This window comes from Sorex araneus, chromosome X (assembly GCF_027595985.1).
Source record: "Sorex araneus isolate mSorAra2 chromosome X, mSorAra2.pri, whole genome shotgun sequence".
NCBI lineage: Eukaryota > Metazoa > Chordata > Mammalia > Eulipotyphla > Soricidae > Sorex > Sorex araneus.
This window is the reverse complement of record NC_073313.1, coordinates 242,059,498-242,083,820: the sequence shown is the minus strand read 5'-3', so window position 1 is coordinate 242,083,820 and position 24,323 is coordinate 242,059,498. Positions and strand designations below refer to the sequence as shown.

The 24,323-nt window shown below is 38.3% G+C and overlaps 1 protein-coding gene across 16 annotated transcripts in view; it reads right to left on the bottom strand.

Annotated features, from left to right (window-relative positions):
* MAP2 (microtubule associated protein 2) overlaps positions 1–24,323 on the bottom strand; it is a 316,282-nt gene that overhangs the window by 152,993 nt on the left and 138,966 nt on the right. For 9 of the 16 annotated variants that reach the window (XM_055123375.1, XM_055123374.1, XM_055123376.1 and 6 more), the window contains exons 1-2: positions 23,226–23,518; positions 22,866–22,929 (exon numbers count right to left, since the gene is read on the bottom strand). The gene's annotated coding sequence lies outside the window, so the exon portion shown is untranslated. Of the gene's footprint in view, positions 1–22,865; positions 22,933–23,225; positions 23,523–24,323 lie in introns of those variants that run through there. The other 7 variants (XM_055123383.1, XM_055123384.1, XM_055123385.1 and 4 more) reach the window with 6 other exon arrangements.

Genomic DNA, 24,323 nt, shown 5'->3' with positions numbered 1-24,323 from the left:
AATATCCTCCAGAAATCCTTTCTTTGTTGGGACAAAGGCAACTGTAATAACTAACTTTTAAAGCAGATGTTATTTTTATTAAAAAAAAATTAAAAAAGCTTCTAAACTGTTTTCTCTCACCGTGATTTAGAATTTTTAAAGAGATAACTAAAGTCCAATATGTGTTCACAAAGAAGTTTGAGAGAAAGGTCAATGTTGATGAGATACAACACAGCAGCGTTTCAAGACAGAGATGATAACCTCACGACATTGCATAACATGCAGACACCGTGATACACTGATCTACACTCATAAAAGGCACAACAGCAAGATCAACCTTGGGTTTTGAGTGATAAGTTGTGTCAGTGGTCACTGCCAGCGAAGAATGTACACTGTGGTGAGTGATATGATGGAGAGGCCAAGCATGAGGGGGCCAGGGGGTGTGCTATGGGAAATCACTGAAGCTCTATCTTTTATTGCTACAAAAAAAAAATCTTGTTTTGGACAGGAATTGTTCTGGGCTATACGCAATGGTGCTCATAGGCTTCCCAGGCTCTTTGCTCAGGAGCGACCTCTGGCAGTGCTCAGGGGACCATATGTGGTGCCTGGGATCAAACTAATGTCAGCAGCATGCAAGACAAGCATCTTTTCTCCTATAGTACCTCTCCAGCCCATGGTGGGAGGGGAAATTAAAATAAAGAAAGAAGCAAATTTTTTTTTTTTCTTTTTGGGTCACACCTGGCGATACACAGGGGTCACTCCTGGCTCTGCACTCAGGAATTACCCCTGGCGGTGCTCAGGGGACCATATGGGATACTGGGAATTGAACCCGGGTCAGGCCGCGTGCAAGGCAAACACCCTACCCGCTGTGCTATCTCTCCAGCCCCAAGAAGCAAAAATTTAAGAGAGCTCATACATGGCTTTGATGTTTCAAAAAATGGATGACTTTGTAAAGTGTGATTTTGACTGAGATGTTGGAGAACAGTCTTTCTATGGAAAGAAAAGACAAAAATGATTCAACAAGTATTTTGAGGCCGAGTGACAATACAGGGGATAAGACACTTGGCTTGCATGTGGCCAACCTCCACTCAATTCCTGGTATCACATGTGGTCGTTAAGCACAGGAATAGTCCCTCATCATTGCTAGGTGCAGCCTTCCCCCGCCCCCAGCACCTCCTCATCTTCTCTCTCTCTCTCTCTCTCTCTCTCTCTCTCTCTCTCTCTCTCTCTCTCTCTCTCTCCCCCCCCCCTTTCCCCCCTCTCCCCCCTCTCCCTCCCTCCCTCTCTCTCATTTATTTATCACCTACTTTCTAAGGCCTTTGAAATAATCTTGGAGATTCTTGCTAGGAAAAGACACTCATGGAGATTCTAGTGTTACAGAAGAGACATGTATTAAGCTGGTAAATATGTGAGCAAGTTTAGATATTGCTATAGGAGTATGCAATGTGAGGACCTATCTTAAACCAGCAGTCGGGAGAAGGCAGAACTATGAAATCTGAGACAATCAGTAAGCAGGACTTGAGTAAGTGGTGGGGAAGTGGAGGAAGGAGGGGTACCTGGAGAGGAATACAAAGAGAGGGTTCTAGGTAAATGGGGGAACATATGTACAACAGCTTCAAAGGCAATAGACTCGGGGTTCCTGGAGAGTTAGGGGCCAGATGATAGATTGCCCAGTAGCAGATTCTAGCTTCGCAACTTTACAGCAAAAGCTAGATCTTAAGCACAGGAATACCATGATTAGATTAAACTGTTAAAAAGTGGAACCAACAACTAGGTGGTTGTTGATCTGCATGGAGCAACAGCCGATATGGAAAACTGTTGCACTCAAGATCAAAGATGACAGGAAACTCCATTCTACAGGTGAGAGCAATGAATAGATTTCTTTTTTCAGGGATAGGGGTGGGGGTGTTCACATGCAGCGATGCTCAGGGGTTACTCCTGTGCTCCTGGCTCTGCACTCAGGAATTACTCCTGGCAGTGCTCGGGGGACCATATGGGATGTTGGGAATCAAATCTGGGCCGGCCAGATTTGATTCCAGCATGTGCAAGATAAACACTCTCCCCTCTGCAGTATCACTCTGACCCGAGAAATGAATAGATCCGAAACATGTTTAGAAAGCAGATCCAAGAGAACTTGGTAACTGATTAGATTGCTATCTTGTAGATAGTTTTTGTTTTTTATGGGGAGGATCATGCACAGCAGTTCTCAGGACTTACTTTTGACTCTGTACTCAGGGATCAATATCGTCAGTGCTTGAGGGACCATATGTAGTGCTTGGAATCAAACCCTGGTCAGTCACATTCAAGAAAATGCCTAATTACCCACTGTACTATTTCTATGGCATCTAGGTAGCTATTGTAATACAGTTGTTCATAACATAAATAACCATGGTACTTATAACATTTCCGAGGCCTGGAAATAAATTAAAATTGCAAAGTTGTACAAATAATGAGTCGGGGAGACTGTAAATATCAGAAAACCTTAAAGTGGCATAACCAATAAAGACATTTATTACAGGATTATCTCATATTTAAAACAGCTGCTGGAGCTCTAGTAGCTGAATTTGCAAAAGCAGAAAGGCAGAGATGCTGAAGAACAGCGGCCTTCCATTTGGGCATCTGACAGAAGTCTTACCCACAACTTTTGTTCATATCACACTAGTCTGAATTTATTCATGTTGGCTACAGCCAGCGACTTAAGAGGCTGAAATGTGAATCTTATTCGTTTGGTCCTATAACCATAAGTCCCTAAAATGCAAGAGGGTCTTAAGATTACTGAGGAATAAAGAGATAATTTGGGGGGAAGTAATCTGTATCACAGTAATACTTAGGGCTGGATTAGAAAGAAAACAACAATGTAAATTATACCAGCTCATCACACAGAAGGTCAAGACAAATGAAAATGCAAGTGTCCAAATAGAATTGTTTGTTTCGTGGGCTATAGCTGTGCTCAGGGCTTGCTCCTGGCATCTGTGCTCAGGGATCAGTGCTTTGAGAATATACAGAGCCCTGGGGATTGAAATGGGTTCACTGCATGCAAGAAAATCTCTCCCATTCAAGTCATTGTCATTGTCATCATCATCATCATCATCATCATCCCATTAATCATCGATTTTCTAGAGTGTTCTCCATAATATCTCCATTCGTCCTAGCCCTGATATTTTAGAAGCCTCTCTTTACTTGTCCTTCCCAACGGTGCCGCATTGGAGACTCTTTCAGGGTCAGGGGAATGAGACCCATCATTGTTACTGGTTTTGGCATATGAATACGCCACAGGGAGCTTGTCAGGCTCTCCATGCGGGCAGGAAACTCTCAGTAGCTTGCCAGTTTCTCTGAGACGGAGAACTAGGCTATAAGATGGCTATAGGCTTCTGGGAGTTTGTTTTATAGTCTCTGGATGTGGCTGTTGATGGGATTATATGGCACCAGGGGCAGTTTCTGGGCGTGACTGCCTAGCTACTGGAAAATGGGGGATCTGTGAGGAAGAGGCCCAGTTCCGATCCAAGTAGGCTTGGAGTACTTTTTTTTTTAACCTTAATTACAATTATTTTATTTTTTCCCCAAAGAGCCTGGCATGCTATCCGTGACATATTTAATATGCCAAAAACAGTAATAACAATGTGCTCTTCATGTCCTGGAGCAACCAGACACCATTAGGCTACACTAGCATGAGACAGAAATAAATGAAAATGTTACTGGTGCCCGCTGGAGCATACTGATGAACAACAGGATGACAGTGATACAGTAAATTACAATCTAGATTGGCAGAGTAAGTTAAACAGTTTCCCCAACAATAAATATGGCATTTACAAAGCAGTCTCAGCTTCATCACTATTTGAGCATGGTTGTTTATAGTTTCATTTCCTTTTCTTTTAATAGTGGTCATAAAAACTCAGACAAAAGCATTTTATTCACATTCCTTTGCATGAGACTTTAAATTGAAAGTATGTGATGTCTTTAGATCTATTAACATTTTACTAGCACTGGTGACTTATCCCCTACAGACATTCAACTTTAGGATGTGATAACTGCATGCAGAAATAAGAATTAATAGCCAAACAGCAAAATGATTTGTACCATATATGCACCATTCAGCATACATCTATATTATTGATTTGTCTATATGTTGTATATTTAATATGTTTTCAGTTTGCTTTTAAAAGAAAAAATGTTATAAACAAGATGCCCCTTTTTGTTGTTGGTTTGGTGATTTTATTTTTTTAACTTTTGCTTTTTGGACCAAACCCAGGTGTGCTCAGGGCTTACTCCTAGCTCTTGTTCAGGCCACTCCTGGCCAATGCTAGGAGACCAAGACAGTATCAAAATTCGGACCATAGTCAACCATGTGCAAGCTAAGTGACTTAACCCCCTACTATTTCTTTGGCCCCAGAAAGCCAAGTTTTAATAATTCAGGGCAAAATCTGCTTTATCTATCATCCACAAATGGCTTCCCAATACACTGAAGTCAAGGAATGTTATGACTCATTTCCTCTCTACATTTAATTTTCTCCTAACATTTCTTCTATTTATCTTAGTATTCTATTTTGTTTGTTTGGTTTTGCGCCACATCCAACTGGATTCATGCACTCACATACTCCAAGCTCTGTTCTCTAGCTGCCTGGTGATGCTTAGGGGCTCATATGTGGTGCTTAGGGTCTACCAGTATTGGCCATCTGTGAGAGAAGCAACTTAATCTTTCTACTATGTCTCTTTCCTGTTATTCTTAATAATTTTTTTTCTAAATGCTTGATGTTCTAGCCTCATTGAGAGAGCAGATATGTCCAATTAGCAACAGCCACATGAAATAAGGAATATCTTGTGGTACTTAATAAGCAATTATACTCAAAATTACAAATATTCATTCCTTATTTTTTGCCAAGCAAAAGCATGATGCAGTCATATGCCAAACCTCAAATTCATATTTAATAGACAATAATCACCTTCATTTTAATATATTTATATTCTTTTCATTAGGTGAAAAATGTGTCTATGATTAACTGCTCATTTTATTACTGCAACAAATCTGTAATTTCTAGAGCAGAGAGAATATCAGTTTTAGTTTTAGTCTCCATTTAGTGTGTTTGCAATTCCTCTTGTGCAACGAAGGGTTTTCCTATAACCATGGCTAATCTACAAGTGTAGTTACTTGGATTCATGACACAATTTTATGTAAAAAAGATGTTTTGTATTTCTATTCCATTTTATATCTAACAACATGCATTTGTAAATTCCATTTCAACTTTGAAAATAAAGTGTTATTTTTATTTTGCAGAAAATACCCAGGATAAAAGAATTTCCAACTAGCTAATAGCAAATGTAGAATAATATAAGTAAAATAGTACAGAATAAATATAAATAAACATAAATAAATTTATGTTATTAAAATTCAGAGTAAAGAAAATTAATCATACTCATTGAAGAAAGTGATAGCACACACTTCTTCTTTCTCCTAATAATCATTTAGATAATGACCCCATGTAGATGTGTTGTCACTTTTTGGCATCTATCCCCCAAACACAACAAGGATATAGTCACATTTATGTTCACTGCCACACTTAGCATCTTAGCCAAGATAAGGAAGCAATCCAAATGCTCAAGAATGGATAAATGAATCAAGAAACTGTGGTATATATGCACAATGGAATACTATGCAGCTCTAAGAAAGTAGAAAATCATGCAGCAACATGAATGGAATGAGAGGATATTTATTCATGAGTGAAGTCAGTCTGTCAGAAGGAAAGAGATAGATACAGAATGATCTTTCTCAATGGTGGGACTTAAACACACACAGCAAGACAGCAGCAACAGGCCCAAGGAAACAATTGAGTTGGGGTGGGGGAGGCGAAGGGTGGGGCATTGGGGTCCTTGGGGAAAGAAGGTGGGTACACTGGTGATGGGCATGGTGTAATTATGTGCATGAGAAACCATCACTAATGGTATTGTAAATCACAAAATCTCAAATCAACAAAAACAACAAAACAAATCAAAAAAACAAAGCCATGCAGATCAGCTGAAACAGAAAGAGAAAAAACCCTGAGGGGACTATGCTGCTTGAGGCAGCTGGACTAACTGCAGGATCAACCCAAGGACATCTAGAAGAACAAGGAGGTTAAAGGCTTCAAATACAGAAAGGAAGGGGAAAGGACAGATCCTGGCACGCTGTGTAGACATTCCAAAAAACTGTGACCCTTTCTTCTCCTCCCATATATGTACATTGTCAGTTGCCAGGAGAAGCTTTCACTTCCAAGAGTGAAAACAAAAATTTGTCTTTGGTAAAAGCAGGGGATCGTTTTGGAACGCTAGTGCCCAATAAAGCCATGCAGAACTGAAATTTGTTGAGAAATTGGGAAGATTCAAACCTGCTTACTGCTCACTCTACCTCCAGGCTTCTCCCAGATGCTATTCCCTACCCTAAGCCTGCACTCAGGGAATAGGGGTAAAAATCTTCACCCTGCCAGAGGAAATTTAATAATAGCTGCCTATGATCCTCAGCCTGATTCTTATTTATTTAAGATAAAAATAATCAAGATATTTGAGAAAAGCCAACAATATGAGCAATAACAAAATACTTTTCAAAATGATTCCTAAGTAAAGTAAATGTGATTTGGGAGACAACAGAGAACTTACAATGATAAAATACATTTTTGTTTTTCTTTTTGGGTCATACCCAGCGATGTGCAGGGGTTACTCCTGGCTCTGCACTCAGGAATCACTCCTGGCGGTGTTCAGAAAACCACATGGGATGCTGGGAATCGAACATCTGAGTTGGCCACATGCAAGGCAAACACCCTCCCCACTGTGCTATCACTCCAGCCCCCGACAATGATAACTACTTTGCTCACAATAGTTTGAGAGGATAATGCATATTATACTTGAATAATTTCCTTTTCTTAAGGAAATTAAGATGAATTTCCTTTAAAAAAGGAATTAGTTCCCCAAGAACAGTAGGTACAAGGGCCAGGGGGATTGTGCCATAGCTGCAATACTGCTTCATGAGTGGAGGGGAGAAGGCAGATGGAATAGAGAAGGAATCACTAAGAAAATAATGGCTGGAGGAACCAGTTGGGATAGGAGATGCATGCTGAAAGTAGATCTTGGACCAAACATGATGACCTCTCAGTGTCTGTGTTGCAAGCCATAATGCCCAAAAGTAGAGAGAGAGTATGGGGAATATTGTCTGCCTTAGAGGCAGGGGTGGGGGTGGGTAAGGAGGATGTATACCCGGGATATTGGTGGTGGGGAATGTGCACTGGTGGAGGGATGGGTGTTTGATCATTGTGAGATTGTAACCCAAACATGAAAGCTTGTAACTATCTCATGGTGATTCAATAAAATTAAAAAAATTAAAAATAAATAAATAATAGGAATTATGGAATATGTAAAAAAAAAACACCCAACATATTCCTAGAACTGTTTATAGGATCATTCAACTAAATAATTCAGTGAGTTGATTAAAAATAGAAGTTGCAGGATAATTCATCTGATTAGAAAAAGACGAAAGGAGCAGGTGAAACTGCTCAAGTGACACAGCACATGCCCCACTCCGATCCCTTCCGCCACTAGCCTCCCGGCTCCAGCCCTGCTGGTAAGGCCCTTATGACTTCTACCACCACAGCGTCTATGCACAAGAGGAGTATCTTCAGGTATGGCCCCTTAAAAAGAATAAAAGAAAATTTCTAGAATGAAGAGAAGAGAAAATAACAAAAAAAGCACATGCAATTGATTGATCCTGGAGATCCAGCATTTATCAACAGGAATCTCCTGATTGCAGAGTGAATGTAAGTATAGTAATAAAATCAAATAGAAGAGAACTGCTCAAAATTACAAGACACCATTTAAAGTGTCATTATTGCCAAATAGATCAATGAAGCTGTTCATCTACACATACCTTTCTGAAATTTCAATCACTTCTGAAACTTGTTCAAAAGGGAAAAAAATCAAAAATAAATCAGAATAAATCAGACTTACTGACCATAACACTGGATGCTAAAATATTATGAAGCAAAACTGCAATAAGCAGTTTGCAATAAGTCAATAAGACTGCATTACCAATTAACTATGTACACTGAATGAATTCGTGATTTGAGACATGAAAGGGCTGAAGTTTATTAGTAACCAGCTACCTAGGAATCAACATCTTTAGAAGAAATTCCAGTAACCACAAACAATATAATAAAAAATGATATCCATTTGAAAGAGAATAGCAATCACAGAACCTGTCAAGACCAGCAAACTTCAGACCAAATACAGCCAAATCCAGCTGTTGTGAAAAAATTTTCTTGAAACATAGTTGTGTTAGACCCATTAATTTATTGCCATTGGCTTTTTCTGTGTCACAATGGTTGATCAATGAATGCTCTGGGAGGGTAAGTCAAGAAGCTATAATAAAAGTCATAGGGTCTTCAAAACTGGGGGCTTTGTCATTTGCCACTTTACAGGTTGCGTGCTGACCTTAGCTGATAAGAAACAAGCAAGGACAGAAGAAATCAGTCACTGAATCTTGACACTGAAGATAGTCTCCTATTGGGGGGAGAAGAGGATGGGGAAATTGGGGCCCCACTCAGTGATGCTCAGGGGCTATTCCTGGCCCGGTACTCAGGAGGAAGTTCTGGCTGTGCATGGGAGAACATTTCCGGTGCCAGTGCAAGTGCCAGGGAATCAAACTAGGGTAGGCCGATGCAGATGCATGCAAGGCAAGAACCTCCTCTACATTTACTTCCAGGTGATTCCGTGAACATTAACTGATTCCATCATGAAATATGCTATCATTAGCATAAGAGTAAATGCTGTTCAAGCTGGGTAACTCTTGTGAATTGACTTGAACCATATGCAATTCAGTTACAGCAACAGAACAGAATAGAAAAATGACAATATAAAAGATTGCAAAATTACATGACTGAAAACGCTTCTGCTGGGTGTAAAGGTTATTGCTGTAGGGAGAACTAAAATAATTCTGATGAAGGGAAAGCAAGAAAGACACAGTAAAAGATTTGACGATAGATATTAATAGGAACTAATGATGTTTTAAAACATCTCCATTTAGGGGGTTGAAGCAATAGCACAGCGGTTAGGGTGTTTGCCTTGCACGAGGCCAACCTGGGTTCGATTTCCAGCATCCCATATGGTCCCCTGAGCACCACTAGGAGTAATTCCTGAGTGCATGAGCCAGGAATAACCCCTGTGCATCGCCGGGTGTGACCCAAAAAGCAAAAAAATAAAAAAATAAAATATCCATTTAATAATTCTGTTGAATAGAATGGCAGAGAAGCAATGGCATTATAGAAATGATAAGCCTACATCTTGCCTTGAACAAGATCTTAAGAGAATTGCGGTGCCTTATTCCATTCCATACACTTGATTATTAGTGAATATATTTTCCTGGGGCTATAATAGCACAGCAGGTAGGGCATTTGCCCTGCATGTGGCTGACCTGAGTTCGATTCCTTAGTCCTCTCGGAGATCCCAGCAAGCTACCAAGAGTATCCCGCCCACAGGGCAGGGCCTGGCAAGCTCCCAATGGCGTATTCAATATGCCAAAAACAGTAACAAGTCTCACAATGGAGACATTACTAGTGCCCGCTCAAGCAAATAGATGAACAACAGAACAATGATAGTGCTACAGTGCTACTCTCTACAAGCACTTTTCACTCACTCATACAGTGCTACAATATTCAAATGAATATTAGCAACTTGTGGTGCCACCAAGTAAACGTGGAGTCACCAGAGTGGAGGAGCAACCTGAAGGGCCTCTGACTAGATAGAAATTGTTACTTGGGCACAGTACATATACATATTGATCAACTTACTGCTTCTGTGCTACTTATGAAACTATAAAAATCAAACAGAAATTAATATTATCAAATCAAATGCAATTCAAATGAATTGAAGGGGGAAATATACATAATGATAAGGAGAAACTTATATCACTTATAACACTTATATCAGTCTTCTATACTGTCCACTTTTATTATAGAAAGTGAACAGATGCTGCCTAAACTTATGATACTAAACTATTATTTACAAATACGGGGCTGGAGCAATAGCACAGCAGGTAGGGCGTTTGTCTTGCACGTAGCCGACTCGGGTTCAATTCCCAGCATCCCATATGGTCCCCTGAGCACCGCCAAGAGTAATTCCTGAGTGCGGAGCCAGGAGTAACCCCTGTGCATTGCTGGGTGTGATCCAAAAAAAGGAAAAGAAAACTACAAGTATAATCATGGGCTTAGGGAGATGTTCCAAAGAGCACATGTTTGTCATATGGGTGCCTGGGGTTTATACCCCACCCAAAGAACTCCCCCTGGGACTGAACCCAGCTCCTGGCTATGCTCTGCCCCCACCTCAAATGATAATCATAATAGGGAGAATTCTTAGAAATTCTTAGAAAAATGACAATCATTACAAATCATGTGCCGGTAATATTTGAAAGAACAATAAATTCACCACTTTAAAAAAATGGGTATAGCACATCTACAATTTGGTGGTAGTTTTCAAGTAGTCTCCAGGCATTACAAAAAAATTGCAGTTAAAAAACACCATAGTTTTATATTTTTAATTCTTATGGAATAAGATAAAAAACAAATAACCTTAGCACTATTGACACTTTAAGCATTATAATTCTTTGCTTCGGTGAAATCCGTTATAGGGTACTTAGGGGTATCCTTGATTAGGATGTCAGCAGCTCCTCCCAAATTAGGATGGCAAAAGAAATATATCTCCAGTGGGAACGGAGGGAGAGATAGTACACCAGGTAAGGCACTTGCCTTGCATACAGTATACCCAGGTTCGGTACCCTGCATCTCAGATCTGAGTATATGAGTGATTATCACCTGAGTATCACCCGGAGTGATTCCTGAGTGATGAGCCAGGAGAAACCCCAGAGCATTGCCAGGTTTGCCTAAAAACAAATAAACAACAACAAAAAAATATCTCTGGACACTTCTAGAAGACCACAGGAAGAGAAGGCAACTTGCACTTGCCCTTGAGAACCACAGATACAGTACAAATCTCAAGTGTGTTTGGGTCTCGGGTGACCCTGTGCATTCCTACAGTGCTTGTGAGTAGAAGATGAAAATATAATGATTTGAGGTCTTGCCATGGTCAAGAAGAGAAAAAAAAAGAAGCAAAGGTCAAAAAAGTACAGCTATGAATGTACTAATTTTCACAAGACTCTATCTTCCTCTTCTGTGACAGAATTTAAAAAAATTGTTTCTCTCCCTTTTTAATTAATGATCTAGGGATAAAAGTTATGTAACTGGCACAGAATAAACAAGCTTGAGCTATTATTGATTTAATTACAATTGTAGTGGTAGAGAGGAAGAAGTGGGGAGAAGTGTGTAGAGTGGAGGGCATATACCCAAGATACACAGAGACAAGGAGTAGGGGCAAGTTTTGGGTCCAGACCCGGTCTGGAAACACTCCAGAGTATCACCCTACAGTTCAATGAACTGTGATGATGGAAATGTACCAGAATGTGTAATGTTGCATAAAATAACAGGGCTATGGACCACTTGGAATGGCTGGTTGGAGACAGAGAAGAGAATTTCACTCTTTTTCCCTTTTGTTCTTACTAAGTTATATACTTCCATCTGGGTAGCCATTCTTATAATTATTGATCACTCTAACCCAAGATAGCAAAGCAGTCAATGGAAGTGAATGGGAGGGTAGCAATCGTAACAATATAGTTTTACAGTTTTTAATTTTATAGTATTATAGTTTGCCTGGCATGTAAAAGAGGTGAATAGTTTAGGACAAGGAGATAGAGAAAAGCATTTCTGCAACTGTAGCCTGATACAATATTGGGCAGCTGGATGATGTAGGATAACATTGGGTTTGTCCTTTTAGCCTTGCCGCAGGGAACTTAGTCTACCTTAAAGCAATGTCTTTTCTGTATGGACACAGGAAGACAGTTAATATTATGCTTTGTAACTTGGGAGCTGATTGACTCCACTAATATTTACTCTTGGGCATATGCTTTCTCAACTCAGTTGCCCCTAGTTCCTAGCACCCCAAAAGCAGGGTCCGGACCAGGGACGGAATGGACCCAGGGAAAGCTGTGAGCTACCCTGGTATGGAAATGGGCCAGGCCAAAGTGCCACAATACTCAAGTATAAGTTGAGAGTATGGTCATAGACAAATGCTGTCATGATCCAAAAGTAACGACGAGACTAGGACCCTGTTGGGGTTAGGAAGACTAACCTGACCTGAGGACTGTGGTCTAGAATATATAGTGAGATGTCCTCAGGAAGAACCAAATTTTAAGTCTGATATATCTCTTACTGTGCTAATACAGAATGACATTGCTAGAAATATTAGAAGTAGATTTACAACTAATTAAGTGGATTGCTATCTGAGGAAGGAAGAAAGCAACACACCCTGAATGAGATCCCACCCTTAAGCAGATCTCCTAGTAATCTGGAGAAATCTCCTTAGATGAGATTTTGTTAATCTCCTGTAGGAGTGGTCTTACCCCTCTTTGTTGATTTGTTAATGTTCAACCCACCTTTGTGTCACTACCCTATGTAATTTCTATATAAACTAAGACTGTCAGAGAAGTAAGGGAGAAGACACAGAAGCAGGGAAGAAGACACAGAAGCAGAGCACAGAGTGAAAGACAGTCAGGGAGTCATCAGAGTCAGAAGCTCTGTTGGGAAAGAAAGGGTACAAAGTGAGTCAGAAGTAAGAGTCAGAGTCAGAAGTGAGAGCGAGAAGGCCTCTAGAGAGAGAAGCAGAGGGGATACAGAGACTGAAGCAGAAAGGCTCTGGAGAGAGAGTTCGGAAGAAGAGAGATCGGAAGAGACCAGAGGAGAGACTATAGAGACAGAGACAGAGAGACAGATAGAAGAGAGCACAGTGGCACACACAGAAGCAGAGCACAAAGGAGGAGGCATCCAATCCAGTCCATACACAGCAGCTCGAGAGCACCGAATTCCAGCGGCGAAAGAGAGAGAGCACGACACCCAGAGAACCTGCGAACAACACACACACATCATCCTCTCCCTTGCGCGCATGCATTTGTATTTTTTACAGATGAGGGTAGCAGAAATGAGAATTTGGAGGACAGAAAGCCTCATGGACCAATTCCTATTAGTGTTTGCTTTGAGACATCTAACTGCACCTTGTTCTGTTCAACAACAGCTGAGGTTATCATGTTCTTCCTGTATTATTTCATTTTCCCTTTCTATATCTGAAATCTGAACCAGGATCCACAACTTCGTACTAAAATTCCTAAGCTCCAACCTTAAAATTCCTTAACTTCCTATCATAGTAATAGTTAAATCATAATGCTTGCTTCTAAGTACAATATAAGGTTTGGGACTGTATTCAGCAGTGCTCATGGCTCACCCATGGTAGCATTAGGGATGGGGTTGTGGAGGAGGGGAATAGCATCAAGTATTTCCAGGGTTGGACACATGGAAAGAAAACTTCTTAGCCCCTGTACTGTATCTCCAATCCCTTCAATGTAAGCTTTTAAAACTGTTTTTCCATCAAGCTAAGTTTCTAAATTGTTTACCCTTTTCTTTGCTTTCTGGGTTTTGGATGAGTTTTATCAACTTGCTAAAAATTCTATGAGACATAAAACTACACAATGGACTGCTATTAATCTATTTGTCTGTCAAATAATTTTTAGATCAGTAAGATATTTTCTGTGATATATTTAGACAATCACTTTGCACATTAAAATATTTAAAATTAGTTCATTAATAGCTTTTATTTTTACTAGTATTTACTGAACTACATGCCATGTTAATCTGGGCTTCAAAAGGGCAGGAGTCGAGAGATGAGAGGAATCCATTCATTGGAAGTCATAGTTTTCTTGAAATAGGTTCTTTATTTTAGCAATCAAGTCAGTAAATTATTAAAATATTTGAGATTTGGAACAATACACTTCTTTATATGTCATGGCAACTTATAGTAGAAATTAGAGGTTTTGGAATTAGAATGAGAATATGAGTCTCAGGTCAGCCATTTTTGAATGACTGATTTGAAAAGGATATTAGGCTTTCTCCAATTTAAGTTTTCTCACTTTCAAAAAATATAACAAGATATGCCACTGCCACACCAGAACCTGTTATGAGCTTTAGAATATAAAACTATTTTATCTTCTTAGTATAACTAAAAAGTTATACAAAATACTTTTTTTTTCTGAAACAGTGGTTACACTGTTTCAGCAATTTTATAATCAAAAGTCTATATCTTGGGTATTTTTGTGAGATTACATAGGGAGTCAAACAAAAACTGTGTGTGTAAATTAAGCTATCTCTATTACATCGATAATTTTCTTTTTACCTATTGGACTGTCCACCTGTATGTGGAGGAAAAGCACATCATAATTTCTTAGCATTGTGATACCTTGTGTGATTTAAACTTGTTTTCACTGTTACATTTCTGTGAGTGCCAAAAAGATTTTACAAAGCAATCATTTGGGGAATTTTTATCCCCATTATTTAAAGAATAGTCAGTTTGGGGGGGCCACACCAGGTGGTGCTCAGGGCTTACTCCTCCATCTGCTCTAAGGAATCACTTCAGGTGTGCTCCAGGGAACATAAGGGGAGCAGAGGATAGAACCGGAGTCGGCCCCATACAAGGCAAACACCATACCCACAGTATTATTGCTCTACCCCAAGTTATATTATTTTAGATTTTAAGTATCACACATTCACTAACAATATTCTTCACAACTGTATTAACCATTTACTCCTAAGTACAATGTATGAATTATTAATGTCTCCATAATGTCTTTCTCTGTATGCATAAGCCTTAATCTTGTTATGAGAATATCCTACAATGAACAAGGAAATATTTTTACAGATAACTGAGTATAATATTTTTCCAAAATGGAATAATTTCATAAACATCATTCCTACACATTGTAAAGAGTATATTTTGATTGTAATATATTAAACAGAGTAGCTGTTTTAACAATTACCAGATGTGAATCAATTCACATCCGGCGACTTTAAATGATCATAATCCAGTCATTAACACCAGGATAGAATCTGAAGAAGGTTAATTCAAACCATCTGAGACAGTGCCAAAGGAATTCACCAAATATGAGGACTGGATTTAAAGTTGTTGTTTTTTTCCTGGAAAAAGAGGTTGAATTTGTTTTCCCAAGAATATCAGAGATTATCCAGTGCTACTCTAAGATTCAACTAGTAAACAACTGGTGAAAGGACACAGTCAGAGCAGTCAATTTGTGAAAATATTATTACATTCAGTGTGACAACGCTTGATTCCCTTCATAAAGCACGGTACAGCTATAAAATATATAAGAAATTGAGAAACCAAACATATTGTATATTCATCTATCAGAGATGAGCAGCTAAGTGTACATTATACATCTGTGTTCTCATGATTACTAGAATTCACCTTGTGTTTAAAGGAGATGAATTCTAGTAATCATGAGAATATATCTCATGTAGCCCTAGGAAGGACAGGAGTTAGAATCTAGCACTGGCTGTAGAAAAGCAACACCCTACTAGAGTTTCTTGTGAACACAGACCTCTGTGGACAGTCACAGTCACAGTCATCCTGTTGCTCATCGAATTGCTCGAGAGGGCACAGTAACATTTCATTGTGAGACTTATTGTTACTGTTTTTGGCATATCAAATACGCCACGGGGAGCTTGCCAGGCTCTGCAGTGCGGGCACAATACGCTCAGTAGCTTGCCAGGCTCTCCAAGAGGGGCAGAGGAATCGAACACTGGTCGGCTGCATGCAAGGTGAATGCCCTACCGCTGTACTATCACACCAGCCCCTGTGGACACTAACAATTCAAAAACACAAGCATTCTCCTTCAGGGGCACGCATGTTGTTATCACCAAAACAGCGTATCAGAGGGAAATGATTCACTCTTTCTATCAGAATCTATCCTCACTAGTCCCAGGAGGCTTTAGCAAAGTCTCCTAAGGTTTATATTAGGATATGGGTTGCAACAAGACCAGTTATGGTAACCTGGAGTGTTTCTACTAAGTTCAGAGGAAAGTCATGAATGTCAAGAGCTAGGGAGATAGGGAGATAGAGATTTTATTTTATTTTGGGGATTTGGGGGCCACACCCAGTAGTGCTCAGGAGTCACTCCTGTCTATGCTTGGGGTACCATATGAGGTTTTAAGGATGAAACCAGGATCTGCAGCATTCAAGGCAAAGGCCTTAAGCCCTGTATCATCTCTAGGCCCCTTGAACCAGAAACCTTAGCAGACTTCTGCTGAGCTAAACATCCAGGCGAAGAGAAAGTTAAAAGCCCATGAAATCAGGAAGCTGAGGATAGAATTAGAGTTAAGAAGCTGGCAAAGTATCATACCAATTACATCTGCAAACCTGGGCCACAAGAATTCATTTTATGGCATAACAGGCAGTGACCATGAGCAGGAAAAATGAAATGTTGGTAGCCCATCAGGGCTGATTTAATGACTTTTTTAATAAGATAACTGACTAGAATTGAAAAAAAATCATAACCAAAAAGGAATAATTTCTTCTCTTACCATTAAAGTGGTATATAAAACTGCTGCACAAATAAAGGGGCTCATGTCTGATTTCATCTTAGCAATTGCCCCAATTTTTTCTAATTTCTCTCTCCTGGACATTCACCTTCTAAACTCCTCTACTAATCAAAGTGTTTTCCATGGACCAGCAACATCAACATCACCTGTGGCTGTCTTAAAATTTAGCCTCTCAAGACAATGCTAAATCCTACTGATTCGGAGTCTGCCTTTTCATAAAACCCCCAGTTGATTCATCTCTGTTTGAAATTTTGAAAAGTTTATCTCACAGCCTCGGCCCTTACCCCACTAACATCCATTCTCTGCACAGCTGCCTGAATAATCTTTGAGTTGTATGTGTTGTTTACCTACTGATAATTTCTTCCCTCTAGAAGTAAAGTTCTGCAAGGGCAGGAAAAGGACATAGGATTAGTGTTCAATAAATATTAACTTGAGTGGACACATGAATTTTTCTCCAATATCAGATAAATTTCAAATATTTAAAGTCCCCTGTATCTTTCCTTTAGCATAAGAAAGCTCTTATTCCCTTTCTCTTGCTTTTTATCAATAGGGAAGATTAATTTTGGTTGTCAGGTCTAAATCTTTGTCTGTACCCTTTATCTCCTTTCCATTAGAATCTGGTTACATAAATCCATCCTTCTATTTACACACCGCAGAGATAGAGAACAATTGCTTGCTCGTTCTCAGTCCATCTCCCTGGCTTATTCACAGAGCAAAGTCCCACCACCTTTCCTGCCCTACACTTGATCTCTTTTTACTTTGAGTCCTGGACCTCTTAAGCACAGTTGATTAATGCTTCCCTATCTTTATATATCCATTAAAGATCTTGTTCCTCTCCAACAGTCGGACTTATTTAAAGTCAAATCCAAGTTCAAATCCAGCCTTATACTTATACAATCTCAGTGATTTGTGAATTGGAGATAATAGAATCGTAATGACTTGATGAGATGGTCACAGGGCCAAAATAAACCACAGCAGATACTAACACAACTTAAAATTCCTCCTTTTTTGGAGGAAAGCTAAGGCTTATTTTGAAACCACCAAATTATATGTAGTTAGCAATCTGACAACATAGCATACAATGATTCTATTAGGAGACAGTCAATGAAAATAGTCTGGAATATCAAGTAAGAGTTATGTGCAAACTATTCTATGAAAGCACTATGTTGGCCATGAATAGCTGGATCAATAATTGACAAACATTTCCAGCATCAATACAATAGAATATTATACAAGGGAAAATATTGTATGAGATGATCAAAATATTGAGTGGGAAAAAAAAGTAGGGGAAGAATTAAAATTGAACATTTTTGTTCCTGATTATATAAACAACTGCAACACATAAAAGGAAATAAGCCAGTTTCAGAAACCATAACCTCTGAATTATTTAAATGTATCTATTACTTCCTAATACAAGTCCAACTTTTACAGTCTAAAAATAAAGTATGTTTCCTACTTTTCTATTAAAAATTACTGAAATAAATAATAAATTCAACATTCTTTTGTTTATCCTCTGGCGCCCGCTCGAGTAAATCGATGAACAACAGGATGACAGTGATACAGGGATTCTCATTCTTCATTTTATTTCTGGAGTGCTTGAGTTTTAGCCTTAATTTCCATCATATTGTCTGTTCTTTCTTTGTTTTTAGAGGATAATTTTCCTGCTACTTTGTCAGTTTCTGTCCCTTACTGGACTTCCTACATGTGTGCAGTTGTCAAGAGTTTTAACCCTGGGAGCTGGAGCAATAGTATGTACTGTGGATAGTGGACTTTCCCCTGCATGCATTAAACCTAGGTTCAATCAACAACAGCTTATATTGCCCCCTAAGAAGTCCCACGTGGAGCTAAGAATAAGCTCTAGCATTAATAGCTGTGGCCAAAAAAAAAAAAAAAAAGAGTTTTCACTCTGGTACTCTCTCCATCTTTCTTGATTTACATCCTCTCTCCCTAATTTCTCCTCTCAGTTCTGATCATATGTGGCTGTACTCTTTCTAGACAGTCCACCACAGCTATAAATCACAATGTCATAAACCGGCCACAATGTTGCATTCACACCCTCATTAATTTAGGCAGTATATTACTGGCTGTCAATTTCTGCGGGTGTAATAGATACTAGACAGTGTGTTAGGGACAATAAAAGAAAAAGTGAGGCATCTTTTTAGATGTGCTTGTTTTTCCAGTTATCAAATTGAAATATTAGAGGCACCTCTGAATTCCTCCACTAATCAGTATCTATACTCAACATCAATTGGGGCTCAGAAACATCTTTATTTTTTAAATGCCCCCTTGTTGTCAATACCCACTTCGAGCATTTAATTTTTCCTGAATTACACTAGGGCTGGAGTGATACCACAGTGGTAGGGCATTTGTCTTGCACGTGGCCAACCTGGGTTTGATTCCTGTGTCCCTCTTGGAGAGCCTGGCAAGCTACCAAGAGTATCATGCCCACATGACAGAGCCTGGCAAGCTACCCATGGCGTATTTGATATGCCAAAAACAGTAACAGTAGGTCTCACAATGGAGACGTTACTGGTGCCCGCTCGAGCAAATCGATGAACAGTGGGATGACAGTGACACTATGAAACTTTCAAAGTTTGATGCTTTCCTCTACATTCTCCCACTCACATACAACTCTAATTCATCCCCATACAGAGCTATAAAGTTAGTCATCTTAAAACAAAGTTGAGGTCATAGTGGTCTCCTTTTCAAAATGTATTCAAGATCTCATTGAATAGTGAAAACATTGCTTTAACTTGGGATCTAGGCTTCTTCCAATGTATTCGACTGAGTAGAACGGAATTTTTCACTTTCTATTTTCAAAGAGCAGATTATCAGTCATTTCACATAGCACATTCTAAACAATATTCTTATATCTCTCCAACCTTACCATCTAAGACTCCCCTTCATTTGCCCTCACTCTAGAATATAAATGAAGTCAATATAACTTTCCAAGCATGTTCACTTCCTCTTGTTTCATTGCTAACCTTGTGCATTCTTCTTGGAGCAATTCCATATATTATCTCTCCCTTGAATACTTCTATTCATCCCCTAGGTCCCACTCAAAAGACTCATCCTCCATGAAATATTTCCTGTTGAGTCCATTTTCAGTTGTTATTAATCCTGTGCTACACAAAGTCCACTGAAAAATTAATCATGTGTGTCTTACAGTACACCAATGAGCCCTGGTGTACACCCTTGTCTTACTTATTCTGTTATATCTACTAAGTTTCATAAGTTTTCTTAGTATGATGATCCTTTCTTAATAGAGGATCTTAATGTTATTTGTGTGATTACCAAGCCCTATATATCACACTATATATGATACTTTTTCTGGCTTATTCACTTTGGTCGTCTAAAATTTTTCTTCCATTATTTCAATTAAAAATATTTACAATGTGTGACATTAGATGGGATTTGTAGCTGCTCAATTATCTGACCAATTTTTTATACAGATCATGAAATTCAGAAATATGACTAACATAATAACACAAATTTACTTATTTTAAAATTTTCTAATTTCATTATTACATTATTCTTTAAAGGATAAAGTTATTCACAATGAATATAATATACACATTAAAATATAATATATATCAGAGTGTGAGTAAAATGGAGACCAGGCCAATCTTCCAGAGTCTGATAAGTCAGTGAGATGACCTATGTTAAAGGCTTGGGATACTTTATGGCATGTTTTATATATTTATATATATATATATGTATACACTTATACATATATATAACTAATAAAATAAATTAAAATAAGTAAGAATGGCATTATATAAAATTATAGCTCTAGAAGTTTCTTTACTGATACCTTAAATAGATAAATGATGTCATACTAGTTCATAATGAACAACAAAGCATTTAAGAAGACTATGACATCATTTCCAGCATTACACTGGGAGAGAGACTGTGAGGGAGCGAGAGAGGCCTCCACCCCTCTACTGCAGCAAAATCTTGGCTGAAGACATGAAGAGCAATAAACAATGTCAAAGCCTGTGAGTAGTATTTAGGAAGCAAAGTCCATAAAGCAAAGCTCATGCTGCAGTTTGGCTTCTTTCCCCTGGCTGATGAAAGTGAAAAGGGACATTTGAAAAATTCTTTCCATATTAACCTAAAACCAGAAAAATTCTTTACCATATAGCCTGGAGAAATTTCTGCACATGGTTTGCCTGATTTTTCTGCCTGGTATTTGTGACATTATTAATTAGAGACGTATAATGGATATTTTGGGTTACTATAAAAAGCATACCAAATTTCTGTTCCATATATGTAGTTTCATTAAAAACAAGCATAAAAATCATGGTGAAAAATGATGCTGAACCCATTTATCCATAAAGTAATTAAATATTTCCCATACTTTTATGTTCCAGGAACTTTACTATGTGCTGAAGATATAAATAAAAGTAAATCAGTAAAATTTTAATAAATTAACCTATGTCATGAAAGATGATACTGATTTAAAAAACTAGAGATGTCTGAATCCCTCCAATTCCAGTTATCCAGTTTCATTTGAAGACAAAGTAGATGTTGAGTAAACTTATCACACAAAGTCTGTCAACACTCCCCTAGATAAATTCTAAAATAGTCCTAGAAATCAGGAGTTCTTGGTAAGTAATATACCACTAAGGTATCGAGAAGCTTTTGGTAAGATAAAACACCACCTTTCCAAAGCCCAAATAAATTAGATAAGAGTGATTAGTTCCTACTGATAAAATATTGAAGACTTTTATAAAAAATGTTTGAGTAACTTCCTACTTTTCCGATTCTGCTAATATTGAAAAGTTCAAAATGAATGAGTTGCCAAATAAATCTAAAGATTAGGAAACAAATCCTCACATGAAATAGATACTGTATGGGTTAGTAAATGGAAAAATACCAAATGAGTTTTCCTCATCAAACCTGAAATATTTCACTCACTCTGAGTAAAACCTGAAAAAATAGAATGGCCCCAAGGGCTTTACAATATCCAAAAGGGATAGTAGGCCCTGTTTGTGGACTTTGTATATGATACCTCTGAGTAAGAATGGGGGGAAATGCAATCTATTTCAGTAACTTTGAGACTGGTTATGTACATTTTCTCCAACATCCGAAATAATAAAATTTTTTTAGAATATACTGATTTATTGAACAGCATTTTCTTGTACAAAAATTTAATTGATGCTTTCTGCACTTTGGAGTGTGATGATAGTGGTGTCGGCCCCTTTCCTTTCTCCCACAATAACTACCCCCAGAAGCCAGGCACTTAATAAGTGCTTGTGGAATGAATGGATTAAGCCCTCATAATTACACACTGCAGAGAAAATTAAAGAAGAACAATACATTAGTCTCCTGCCACAGCTACAAATCTTCATATGCAAGGTGTAAATTAATCTAACTTCTGGTAATTCAGGATCAGTATTTGAGCCTAAGTCATTTTGTAAGTAAAATAAAGACTAATTTCTCAAAACCTAATTTGACTGCATGAAATATGTTTCAACCGAGAGACTCGAGGAGACATAGTATGCAAATGCCCAGGGAATATTGAAAAGATGCTATTGATCTCGGCAACACAGAAAATGTCTTCCATTTTTTTAAAGGCAAATTATAAATACAGATTTCATGGTTAAAATTAAAAGAAAAAATTATCCTGACAAAACAAAAGAAAAAGACAGTACCCATAACTGCCATCTCCACTCAGTCTATATTCTGAAGCTGAATTTGAAAATTGTTATTTTCATGCGAGGTCTAAGGCCTTAAATCAATGAATTCAACTGCTTTGATCGCAAGATGAAGGATTACTCTCTTACGCTGTCTATGCTTAATAAAGAGTAAAACTTAAAATCAGTTCTTTTCAAAGCTAACAAGCTTGGTTTTTATATGTATCTATTGTTAAAGGCTCAAGAATCAGTGAAGTAAAAAATATTTTTTATGTGTAAATCCAACAACACTGAGTCATGCCTGGATTTCTTCTCTAGCACACATTTTACCTGCTAAGCATAAGCCATTTCATAGAGCCATTTAAAAAAAAAACCACAGGATTCCCTCTGATATAATCATTGACATAGTACTTTTAAATTCATATTATTTAATTTCCTTAAAGGTAGATCATTTTAGACAGTTTTGTTTTAGTGGCATTAATGATGATAAATAAGTAACTCTCATTGATATTTGTTAATAACTTACAATATAGAAAAAATTCATAATTCTTTAGACCACCTAATCAAAACAGACTTGGATAATGGCATTCTCTACAGAGGACATTATAATCTGCTATGGACAAAGATCAACGTAGGCTTAAAGATAAAAGATCGACTATGGCTAGATCAATTTAAATAAAGACATTCCAAACCCTCCCTGATTGTCCCTCATTTAAACATCTAAACATAAAAAACATGTTGGTACCTTTTAATTTTCTGACTGAGTGGTTTCCATTCAATGTTTTCTCAGAGAAGAGAAGCTGAAGATTCTACTGAAACAAGACAAAAGAAAAGAGTACATATAGAGACTGACGTTTTAAGTAAATATCAAAAATCATAACTCACCAGTATTCAAATGTGTTCTTTGTATAAGATTATAAATCTATGGTCCTGAAATCAGTAGTACAAAAGATGCAGCGCTTGCTTGGATTCTCAGGAAGCTCAACAAAGAATTTTAAACATTACACTTTGAGATCCCATACGGCATACATAGTCTTTGCAAAAGGCATTAAAATAAAGCACAGTAATGCAAAAATACAAAACAAACAAGCATCCAAACCATTACCAGTGAACAGGGAGCAATACCAGCTAAGACTAGCCTTTGAGTATTGCTGCAGAATCCTGCTCCACGAGCATTCTCTCCATGGGCTGGCTCTCCCCAGAGCTCCAGACAGACGCAGTCTGCAAGCTCCAGCTCCCGTCTGTGTGTGTCGGCGAAAGGGAAGCTGCAAATTAGAAAAAGTCCCCGCAGTGGTGAAAAGGAAAATAAGGCGAGTGGGAGCAGGAGAGAGAGCTCACTAGCCCTAGAATTTTCGAGAATGATGACAAGCCGCCCAGCTCCGCCATCATTCACTGACAATAAGATGCAGCCCAGGCTTAGGATTTAGCAGTTTGCCATAGAGGCTTCTGGTAGCAAATGCCTGACAGGCATTTTAATTGCCTCCATCCAAGTGCGTCCCCAGGAGTTGAGTCTATAAGCCTATGAATGTCATCATCTGGTCTCCTTTGTGTTAATGCCTCACTCACACACACACACACACACACACACACACACACACACACACACACACACACACACACACAGAGCAGTTTTCCAGCATTTAAGATTACAAACCAGGTACGCTATAGAAACAATATGATTAAATAATGAGGTATGGGAACTTTATTATCTGCAAAAAAAATGACATCAGGAGCTCTGTAATGTTTTGTCACTAACAGAAAATTACACTATTTTAAAAATATCTACCACATACTATTTATTTATACCCTAAAGTAAATAAATAAATGTATTAATAGAGAAATAGGTATATTTGTATATATTTTCCTGTGCAAAATTCATTTCCTTAGAAATGAGATAATTATGCACTTGGCAATGCCTTGCTTCTAAGGGAAAACGCAGCGAAAAACAAAAGAGATTAGAAAATTGGTAAGAAAGGTGCTTACTGTGAGCAATCCATTTTGTACATTTCATATACAAAAGCAAGAGTAGGGGGCGACCAGCTTGAGTAGTAGGGCTTAAAAATCCCCAAGGACCATGCAAAGAATTGAATCTCTGGCATAATCAGAATCCCCCTTATGTTGACAACTGAAATTAACAGTTGACTATCCCTGTTTTACAGAGGCCCCTTGTATAGGAAGGTTAACTGTGAGATAATGCCTCACG